General features: G+C 41.5%; 1 protein-coding gene and 1 long non-coding RNA gene across 3 annotated transcripts in view; one reads left to right on the top strand and one right to left on the bottom strand.

Annotated features, from left to right (window-relative positions):
• Nucleotides 1-10,327, top strand: part of LOC116693090 (uncharacterized) — a 124,584-nt gene that overhangs the window by 20,165 nt on the left and 94,092 nt on the right. The gene's annotated exons all lie outside the window — the stretch shown is intronic.
• Nucleotides 1-10,327, bottom strand: part of LOC116693088 (histone-lysine N-methyltransferase SUV39H1) — a 24,982-nt gene that overhangs the window by 4,971 nt on the left and 9,684 nt on the right. The gene's annotated exons all lie outside the window — the stretch shown is intronic.

Here is a 10,327-nt window from a genome sequence, read left to right as displayed (position 1 = left end):
GGTGTGTGTTGTGTTTTGTGTGTGGTGGTTGTGTGTGTGTGTGTGGTGTGTGGTGTGTGGTTGTGAAGAAGAGGAGAGGGGGCGGGGGGGCAGCTGACAGTAAAAAAAAAAAATCTCCGATGGCAAGACGCAACGGGTTGCATTAAACCAAGCAGCATGTCTGAAATCCACGTCACCAGAAACTACTGGTTACTATGTAAGGACTACAAACCGAAGTTAAAAACAAACCACAGCTGAAGAAACCTAACGTTAACGGAACGATCCGCAGACCCGAGTGAAAGCGGACGCGGGGGCGCGGGAGCGAGCGCGGGACGCGAGCGCGCGCGCGAGAGAGAGAGAGCGCCTTCTCCATGTTCTGGTGCAGGGTCTGCTTACAGGTATAACAAGTTAAATTTAAAGACTGTTAAGACTTTTTAATACCAATATAAATGAAATTTAAGACCAACTTACGATCAAAACAATAGGAAATATACCGCTAATCTTTCCAAGGTAACACAAAATTAACAGTGTAAATGACAAAACGGTTGAGGTTAAGAACATTGACTAATGTGTGTAATCTGAAAGCATAAACCCAAAAAATGTATTGCTGTCTAAAATATTTTATGTACAATATTTTCAGAACATTGGGTCCCTTGGAAAATGGTTATAACCCTTCAGTGAACATAACATCAAGTGATATTTAAAAAAAAAACACTGTTCCTTTGAACAAAAAAAAAAAATAATTGAAATGCCATTCCAGCTGCTTTAAAATGCAAAAGACTCATGAAGGGGTTGCAGTTTGTGTTGTGTGTGTGTGTGTGTGTGTGTGTGGTGTGTGTGTGGGTGGTGTGTGTGTGTGTGTGTGTGTGTGTGTATCTATAGGTGTGTTTCTTAGGTCTCCATGTGACCATTTTTTGTTTAAGTTTTTATGTCTACTCCTGAGCTTTGTGAATATACTTGGAAACAATCATATACTTAATAAAAAAAAACAGTGATTTTGCACTTGAGAAAGCCTTCCCAAAAGAGTGTCCTACCAATTTATAACGATACACGGCATGGCAAGTCCAGTTTTTTCCTTTTGGTTGTCTGGCTCAGTCTCATCGGAACATAATTACAAAAACGCACCGCATTTCTGGACTTCTGTGATGAGGTCCTTATGATATTTAGGCGCCAATCCAAATTTAGCCACGGATACTATTTGTCTTTCCAGAGGTAAATGACTGTACAAGCTTGAAATCTGGAAGCATTGCTTGGAAAACTTCTTCAGTCCCGTCATTTGACCTGTATGTAATTATGGCTTGTCACGGTCCTCGTCCTCAGCCGCCCCCCCCGTCCACTCTGATCGAGTGTTGGCGTAGAGCCACAAACTGCGTAGGTCAGAGTGGAGTTGGTGGCGGTAGATTTCCAATCGTAAACATTAGCATTTAGCGTTGACATTGTTGCTAGCGGTGTGGAGCAGAAAATAGCGATGGGGGGGGGGGGGGGGGGGGGGGTCGGGGGCCTTTAGTAGTCTGTGTTTTTTGCTTAGTACGTGCGATTTCCACCGCTAACCAACGATACTCGTTGTTTTCAAGCCATTTGTCACGACACTGCATTTCCCCGTGTTTCTAGACGTCTATCACATTACTTTATCACCTGCATGCTGCTATATTACGAATCCCCGCGAAATTACAAATCTCACTGACTACGGCCACGCCAACACCGCCACGAAGCAGCTTGATGGTTGGAGTGGTAAGGTTAGATAGCGATGGTCAGGGGATAGGACCTGTACAAATGGGTTATGTAACGCGACAAAGCAGGTTAAAGCTAGCGGAAAAAAAAATATCGACAACCGGATTGCCTGCATTTGTCGCCGTGACATGAACACAAACTAATTTAAGACCTACCAATTTGAATTTAAGACAATTTAATGCTTTTTTTAAGGCCTTAATTTTAGGAAACGTGATAAGACTTTTTGTAAGGACCCGCGGCCACATGTGTGGTGTGTGATTGATCCGAGCGTGTTTGTAGGCGGGGGGGGGGGGGGGGGGTCGGGGGCCTTTACGTAGTCTCTGTGTTTTGCTGTACGTTGCGATTCCCAACGATAACCAACGATACTCGTTGTTTTCAAGCCATGTCACGACCTTGCAGTTCCAGTGTTTCTAGACGTCTTCACAATTACTTTATCACCTGCATGCTGCTATATTACGAATCCCGCGAAATACAAATCCACCGACTACGGCCACGCCAACACCCGCCCACGAAGCAGCTGATTGGTGGGGAGTGGTTAAGGTTAGGATAGCCGATTGGTAAGGGGATAGGAACTTAACAATGGGTTTATGTTAACGCGACAACGCAGGCTTAAGACAGAGGGAAAAAAAATATTCGACAACGGATTGCCTGCATTTTCGCCGTGACATGACACAAACATATTTAAGACCTAACAATCTGAATTTAGACAATTTTAATGCTTTTAAGGCCTAATTTAGGAAACGTGATTTAAGACTTTTTAAGGACCGCGGCACAACTGGTGTGTGTGTGATTGATCGAGCGTGTTTGTAGGTGGGGGGGGGGGGGGGGGGGGGGCGCGCTGTGATTATCACAGAACGCTGCGCGGCAGTTGAGGAGTTGTGTTCAATCAGAGCACGGATGTGACTCATATTACTCGTATAATACGTGTACTCGGCAAAAGTGCTTTATCCGTACCGGATACTCGTTTCAGCCGGATACTCGGATCACCCCTACTAAATAATAATCAGATTTACAAAACAATATAATCCAATGGTCAATGCCAAAACTTACCATCACTGTTTAACTCCATATGCAAAACATTCAAAAACAGAGTCAAAACTGCAACAATAAAAAAAATAAAGCAGCAGTTAACTTTAAAGATTTTATTTACATTGTTTTGTTCTCTACCTATAAAAAAGTCACGGAATACCAATAAACTAAAATGTTAGTTAAACTGTAAGAGAATCACCTATTGACCACAAAATAGATACTGTACAGAGTCACAAGAGTGGACGGAAAGTAAAGTTAAGGGGAACTATGCAGTTTTTTTTTAGCTTAATTACCTTAACTGAACAGCATCGGAGTCATTGGGAAGGTTATAGACTTTTGTCCCAGATGAATGGTGGTTGTCGTCTTGCTCACCCCTAGATAGATCTATAGAGAGCCTGCGAGCAAAAAGTGAGGAAAACAGCGAAGAAATGGCCAAAATGTCATAGCGCCCTAACTGAAAAGTAATTCCCACGCACTCCCCTCCCACACACCCCTAAAAAAAAATTAAAAAAAAAATACAAAAAACATTCTCCAACTTATCCCGGGTTGTGGTTTGGCCATGCCGAGATAGTTTACCTACTGACTTCTAAGACACGGGGTCTCATGTAAGTTTTCATGGGGCATGGGGCAGTCGGGGATATACGGATGATGACAATGGTAAAAATGTGCCTACAATTTGCAGTACAAGAACCAAAGCGTATTTGGTGATGAGCAAAACCAACCACTGGCACTGTGGCTATGGTTGCTTTTCAGTTCCATTTTTCTATAGTAAATGTAGTGACTGCCCAGAGACTTTCATGACAACTGTATCGTCATTAATAATTAGAAGTTAAAAAAATACAAAGAAGCCATTTCTGCAGTTTCAAGACATCAACACAGGTTGCTACAGCAATATCGGGGGGGAAGTGGACCAATACAACTATAGGTTAAAACGTATTCGGTTTAGATCTAATTTTCATACTTTTGTCTGTAATTTTCTACCAGTATGCACTCACCAAGTAATAGGAAGATGTGGGAACATAAGGTCAAGAGATCCCAGCAGTCAAGACAGGTTGGAAACAAAGCAACAACTTCCTTAAAAGCTTAAAATGGACGGGAGAATGTAGCAACATTGCTAATAATCTTATTCTACAGTGAACTACAGTAAGCACAGTGTCAATCTGAAGCAAGAGTGGGTCTGTAACCTGTGATTGATGTATAAAACCAACCGTTCAAGTCATAACGGTTCGCCTTCTGTTCTCTTCCAAAAAAGTTTGAATAAACAGGAGTTTTGTTTGTAATCTGTGTTAATAAACGTTCAGACTTCTTTTAGTGAGTGGCTGTGTTCCCAAGTCTCAGCTATTAACTTGGTGAGTACAAGGTAGACTTAGTATGGGTTAAAAAAAAAAAAAGAAAAAGCTAAAATAAGCCGGAATTATCTTTTAACAGTGATGAACAGGCTTGGGCAACTACCTGTTTAATGTTCTTATAGAATACATTATACAGCACAGAGAAAGCAAGCACAGAACATGAGTTACTCAAAAAGTAAAACATCTCTGTAAGGATGGGCTTACAGACATGCTCATCGTAAATATAGAAATATATTTTACGTCACTGGAATTAAGTACTAAGTAAGTACTAATCCATTGAAGCCGCATTCAATTCAGTGGAAACCAAGCAGCTCTGTTAGGAAATCATAGATGGAGATTCTAGATTGCGGTTTTCATGCTGGAAGAGTTTGTCATGTTCACATACAAAATGTTGAGGGTGTAATTCAGCCTCAATAAACAAATAATAAAAAAATAAATTCATATCAAATCTGTTGAACGTTCCTCATCTTTCCACTGCAGTCAGTGTTCCCAGCGGTCCTTTGTCAGAACAGTATTTCGACACGAGTCTGAACCACACACGACACTCCACTCGAATACGCTTCTTCGGAGAGCCGGGGAGCCCCGCAAGACTGAAATGGAGTCCATTTGGGCTTTCTGTATCAAAATGGGTCAACTGGAAACAAAACAGAAGTGGTTAGAGAGTGCTTTGTGATAATAGGGAGCAATCAACCAAAGAAAATCTTGGGTCGACCGAAGTCGTGAAAACTCGACTAGGGGGCGCGGTCCTGAGGAGCGGAAAAAGCAAGATTAATTAACTGTACTGTCCGCAGTACTTGTGCTGTAGGCTATTTGCAGATTTAAACGTTTTTGACACTAATATTTTGCACTGAAATGCCACTCGTCTGTCGGTGCATGTCCTCGCACGGAGCGGCTGAGACACGAAATGACTATACCGTAGTTGCGGGAGGGTGCGCGGTAGTTATAAAACGATTATTAGACTATGAAATATGCCAATTCTGATATGTTCATTAGCTAGTACTCAAAACAGACAGGGCAACCTAACGCAGACAAGTTAGTTAACGTTTTTAGGTGATATGCCATGTTTGTAGTCCAGCTGCGATATGCAAACTGTTAATTGCAAACTTTGCAGTCAACTTTTTCCGTTATCTATTTTTGAAAATTCTGCCACACTGCCTATGTCTTTGACATGGTAGAGGAGGACCGACTGTAAATTAAAACATCACAATTAAAAATATTCAGCAAACCAATAAACCAAGGCTTTCTAGTTCTTTCTTCAACTGTCCCCAGTGGGTCGGCTAATCCAACCAAAGAGAAACAAGGGGAGTGTTCTGAAGACAGACTGTTACCTGTAAAACAGGGATGCTTTGAAACCCCCCCCCCCATAGCAATAGTGCTTTCCACTGATGGACCGTAACGGTCTATGCTTCCACCGGATAAAATAACACCGCAAAAAATTGACCAATCAGAATTTGGTCGATCCAGAACGTTAGGACCAATAAATCGACCAGTTGGCTGGGAGATTACAGCCTTGGTGAATATGGCAATGTCGTCTCAAAGAAAACAAAAACTGCGCACGATTTGGAAACATTTTTGAGTTCCAGCGAGGAAAGAGGTGAGCTGAAAGAGAAGAGGCCAAGTTTAACACCTAATGTTTAAACCAAAGAGGGTATTATAGGCTCACTGCAGGGAAAATGTCATGGCTTAGAGGCATGACATTTTCAGCCAGAGCCTAGTAGCAGACATTTTGTGACAGACCAATTGTCTCTTGATGACATACATTTGTACAAAAATTGGTTTAAAACCTTCCTCTCAGGGATTTTAGAAAAGAATGGGCAGTTTGAAGACTGGTCTGAATTATTGAGATCGAATTTTCTGAAAGTGATAGGACCTCAGCATGTTTAACAGATTGGGGAACACGGCTTTTCCAGGGAGCTATTGGAGGACTTGTACGGTTTTATGTGACAAAAATTGATTGATTGACTTTTTGTAGAGAAGCCAATAGGATAGGACACCTCTAGCTTACCCAGTAACAGCGTGCGTCCATGTAGGCTAAGTCCTTTCCAGCTGCCAGGTTTGAGTCCAGCTTGTGGCACTTTTGTGTCATCCTCTCCCACTTTTCTTGTCTATCCACTTTCCCTATAAAAAGGGAAAGCCCAAAAAAATCTTTGATAAAAAAAAGAAATTAAAAAAAAAAATAGAAAGTTGCTCTCCCTCTCTGGAATGACCTGTGACCCAAGTCTGTCATCACGGACTAGATTTTTTAAAGCCTGAGAACAGAGCCGAGAGGAGGTGCACAATAGAGCCCAACTGAAAGGATTTTAAGACGATACAAATATTGATTATTTAAAAACTGATATACGATTTGCTTAAATGCACAAACGCATTACCAAACAAACAGATTCCTTAAGATTAGTTTTGTAGTTATTATGAGTTCCACTAAATACCACAACACTATAATAGTCTGTTTTATTTATTTTTATTAATTTTTCTGAATTATATTTATTTTATTATTTATTTTAAATCGGCCATTATAAATGTGGATACTGATATATCGAGAAATGCCCAATATCGGCCCGCCGATATATAGGTCGGGCTCTAGTGGACAAGTCTAGTTTTCGCAGACAATGTAATGTGTATGCTGAAGATATTACAAATTCATCTGCAAAAAACAAAACACAATACCAGCTTAAATAGCATTCTATGTTGAGCTTATTACAGATTGTTGGAGTCCAAAAAAAGTAAATTTGAAAACAGGTGGGATAGAATTCCCAGAGCTTGCACTGACCCAGCCACAGCTTACAGTCAGTTGTACACCCATGGTACCTAAATACATAAAGAACGATGCATACCTAGTAACTATTCTACTTAGGGACCCACTAATCTGCACTTGTCATGGCTACGATGCGTCATAAGTGACGAGGCCTACCTCACATGGGCTAGTCATGTCCACTCAGTCAATCTAGCTGCGTCAATCAGTACCAGTGATGCTGTGCATTGAAAACTTTTTGACTCCTGTGATCGCCCATACTGGGCAGCTTTCTTGAACCTTGTTCTCTGAGGTTCTGCAATATCTGCTCAGTGTCACAGGCAGATGGAGTAGTCTTTAGCAACTGTTTTCCCTGCCTCACTTCATCTGATGCAACTTTAAGTACATGAGCAGACACACCCTATTCGTTTTCTTCACCCGTCTTGGCATACTGTAAAAAAAAGAAGTAGAATAGAGAAAATATGTGAATTGTGATTACGGGCACGGTTTTAACATTTTCTATATTGTGTTCAACCAGCCACCCCTGTCCCAGCACAATGTTTAGCTAGCTGTATCAGCATGGTAGTGTTGTAATTAGCATGGATGAAATGACTCACATTTACATAAAACCTATCTCTTAGCTAATACAAGTACCTAATTATTCAACAGTATTAGTACTAATCAAAATATAGACTTCATCCCAAAACTTTTGGTTTAAAAATTGCACTTCTCACAGCCGTGCAAATTCACATGCAAGACCAGGGAGGGAGTGGTTATACATGAAATTTACACATGACTTTTGTTAACCCTTATTGGTGAAAGTGATTCTGTTACAACTATCCTTTGTTACAACCATACCGGTCTCCCTAGTCGGTGCCACAATTCTAGATGCCGATACCACGGTGACACAACGATTTTCTAACATTCCACTACTTTAACTTGAAACATAAACTTCATAAAAATATTTGAAAAATATCAAAATGGCTAACAGACATACAAAACGTGTGCGATAGAGCATAAAATAAAGTGCAACAACTAGTGTCCTCGGACAAATTCCAGCATCCAGGAATCTTTTCAAAACCTACCGTGCAAAAAATATAGTGCAAAAACACAACATAATAGTGTTTCTAACAGTTGCGTGACCAGAGACTTTATAAACCCGAGTAAATATGGCAGCTTAGAGTCCAAAAAGGACACCGAGTTGGCTAATTTACTCCTGAACAGGTAGATAAGCATTAGCGTCAGAATAATTTATCACGGCTGCAAGGGACGGGCCTTTTATGTCATTTCAACATATGTGTACAGTATTTTCCAAACTTAAGTCATATACAGCGTCATGAAGAGGAAAAAAACACTTAAGTTGGATTTATTTAGAAATTATTTCACAAAATTTAGGACAAAGAACAGAAATTTAGCACAGGAACAACAGGCTGAATATGGTAAGTATGTAGTTAACGTAACACATTAACAGAGACTGAAATTCTGCCCATTCTTCCTTGCAAAATAGCTCGAGCTAGTGAGGTTGGATGGAGAGCGTTTGTGGAAAGAACTGAAAAATGCTGTTCACAGATTCTCGATTGGATTCAGGTGGACTTTGACTTGGCATTCTAACAGGATACGTTTATTTGTGAACCATTCCTTTGAGATTTGCTGTATGTTTGGGATCATTGTCTTGTTGGAAGAAATCTCATCCAGTTTCAGGTCTTTTGCAGACTCCAACAGGTTTTCATCCAGAATGGTCCGTATTGGCTGCATCCATCTTCCCCTCAGTGTTTAACCATCTTCCTGTCCCGCTGAAGAAAAGCAGGCCCAAACCATGATGCTGCCCACCACATGTTTGACAGTGGGGATGGGTGTGTTGAGGGTGATGAGCTGTGTTGCTTTTACGCCAAACATATCGTTTTGCATTGTGGCCAAAAAGTTTGATTTTGGTTTCATCTGACCAGAGCACCTCTTCCACATGTTTGGTGTGTCTCCAGGTGGCTTGTGGCAAACTTTAGACGAGACTTTTTATGGATATCTTTGAGAAATGGCTTTTTCTTGCCACTCTTCCATGAAGGCCAGATTGTGCAGTGTACGAATGATTGTTGAGACTCCCACCTCAGCTGTAGTTCTCTGCAGTTCATCCGAGGTGACATGGGCCCTTGGTGCATCTCTGATCAGTCTTCTCCTGTCTGAGGTGAAAGTTTACAGGGACGGCCAGGTCTTGGTAGATTTGCAGTGTCTGATACTCCTTCCATTTCAAAATGATTGCGCTGTTTTTAAGCTTGGGAAATCTTTTTGTATCCAAATCCGGCTTTAAACTTCTCCACAACAGTATTACGGACCTGCCTGGTGGTCTGGTTTCATGATGCTCTCTGCGCTTTAACAGAACCCTGAGACTATCACAGAGCAGGTGCATTTATACAGAGACTTGCACACACAGGTAGATTCTATTTATCACCATCAGTCATTTAGGACAACATTGGATCATTCAGAGATCTCGCTAAACTTTTGGAGTGAGTTTGCTGCACTGAAAGTAAAGGGGCGATAATTTTGCACACACCACTTTCAGTTTTTTCAGTTTAAAATATCCAATAGAGATTCGTTCCACTCAATTGTGTCCCACTTGTTGGTGATTCTTCACAAAAAATAAAAATGTTATATCTTTATGTTTGAAGCCTGAAATGTGTCAAAAGGTTGAAAAGTTCAAGGGGCCGAATACTTTCGCAAGGCACTGTATACTAGGGTAGAGTTTCCACTCTAACAATTCCATTTGCAACTGAAATGTTTTTCTCAGCACTGATGGCTATGCCAAGAGGGGAGGGAGAGAGAGTTTATAAGGTAAACCTGAAGGAGACCGCAAACTTCCCTTTACCCAGCCACATCAACCAGCTCCGAATGGGGGACCCCGGGGCGTTCCCAGGCCAGGTACATAATCCCTCCACCTAGTCCTGGGTCTTCCCCAAGGCCTCCTCTCAGATGGACGTGCCTGGAACACCTCCCGAGGGAGGCGCCTAGGAGGCATCCTTACCAAATACCCAAACCACTTCAACTGGCTCATTTCGACGCAAAATATAAATTAAATATACGCAATCCAGCTTTTTGGGTCTGTGTCAGCCTAACCCGGATCAATGACAATTCTTCATCTTCTTCTTACTGGATAATCGTTAGTAAACTTAGTTTTGCAAGTCTTGGGACATCTGGCAGCCAGGTGTCCCAAGACTTAACTAACTCCTTCCAGAGACTAGTTAGCAGAGCCACTGCCCAAGACCACTGTGACTGGTTTAAAGAAATGCAAACAACCCAGAGCGTTTTTTTTTTCCAATCCCAAAATGTGTGTGTGGTGTAGGCAGACCTTACTCCACAGCGCTATGGAGATAGAACTGGACACAAGACTAGTATCTGCTTGATATCCAATATCAGATCAGTGCATCCCTACTTAAGATCAGCTTAGTTCTACATTCAAGCGCTATGTTGTTGGCAGTGACGTGCGGTGATGTCAGTAAGAGGCTAGGCACTGAGTTATGAA

Source organism: Etheostoma spectabile, chromosome 7 (assembly GCF_008692095.1).
Source record: "Etheostoma spectabile isolate EspeVRDwgs_2016 chromosome 7, UIUC_Espe_1.0, whole genome shotgun sequence".
NCBI lineage: Eukaryota > Metazoa > Chordata > Actinopteri > Perciformes > Percidae > Etheostoma > Etheostoma spectabile.
This window is presented reverse-complemented; position numbering and strand designations above follow the sequence as displayed.